The sequence below is a fragment of the Acanthamoeba castellanii genome (genome assembly GCF_000313135.1).
Source record: "Acanthamoeba castellanii str. Neff unplaced genomic scaffold scf7180000084751, whole genome shotgun sequence".
Lineage (NCBI taxonomy): Eukaryota > Discosea > Longamoebia > Acanthamoebidae > Acanthamoeba > Acanthamoeba castellanii.
This window is the reverse complement of record NW_004457573.1, coordinates 10,069-11,299: the sequence shown is the minus strand read 5'-3', so window position 1 is coordinate 11,299 and position 1,231 is coordinate 10,069.

Sequence of the window (1,231 nt, the reverse complement as noted above, 5' to 3'; positions counted from 1 at the left end):
TGAACGCGACTTGGTCGGATTGAACCTGAAGTGGGACAGTCTTGGATGAGCTCTCCCACAGATCCGGCTCGTCGTGCGTCCTGCCGTTGTGAAACAGTCGCCTCGGTAGGAGCGTCAAAGATCCACTTGGATCGCTGAGCGACGACGCTGTGCGGCCTGTCGCAGTCATAGAGCAGCGTCGACCCTTTCACCGCCTGCGTCAACACCACGCGACCCCTATGCATAGGCAAAACGCTCAACAAGTTATGCTCTCATCAGCTACGAGGACGCAGGCCCTCGTCCAGCATTTCTGCGGCCTCGCTCGGCCGACTGATGTTTGGTTAGATCTCTGTCTTGTTATCCTCGCTTGAGATGCTGAAGATCATTTCGTGAGGGTGAACATCTCTCTTCATCAGCAACAGCAACAAATGGCGCAAGCTGGACGTTGATGAAGACCAATAAAAAGGACCATTCGGTATGCCACTATCGGTTCGCACTATGAGTGCGACGCTAAATGATGGCGCGCATGCCGTTCCAACTCTGGCCTCGCGATGGCCGCTATGGACTCGGCATCGCGACCGCTGTCTGCTCCGTTCAAGATGAGCATGTTATCTTCTCAGGCAGGCGTATTGGTGTTTGTGTGTGTGCACATCCAAGGCGAAGGGAAAGGGTCATTATTATGGGTCTTCGCACATGAGAAACGCGGCACAGCACATAGAGAGACATGCTTACGCTTGCTGTTCTTTGAGGAGTGCACTGAAATCGGCACGGAAGGTCGATCGCCAATCTTCATTGGTCTTGGAGGGCTTCCAACCAATCTCTCTGCTTAGATCACCCCTCGTCTGAGAACTGATCTGAGAGTCAGACAGGCTGAAAGTTAGTTAATGAGTGATGAGGCCAACAGCATGCTGAGATTGAAAAGGATAACATGTTATGTACTTGGAAGCGAATGCAAGTTCAGCAAAGGAAGCACTACCTCTGAACCAGTGTGCAGCTTCCTCCAGAGTGACGCTCTTCACCTTGTTGGTCTTCAAAGCGCCCAGGTCGAGGGTTAGGGTTAGGGTTAGGGTTAGGGTTAGGGTTAGGGTTAGGGTTAGGGTTAGGGTTAGGGTTAGGGTTAGGGTTAGGGTTAGGGTTAGGGTTAGGGTTAGGTAGGGTTAGGGTTAGGGTTAGGGTTAGGGTTAGGGTTAGGGGTTAGGGTTAGGGTTAGGGTTAGGGTTAGGGTTAGGGTTAGGGTTAGGGTTAGGGTTAG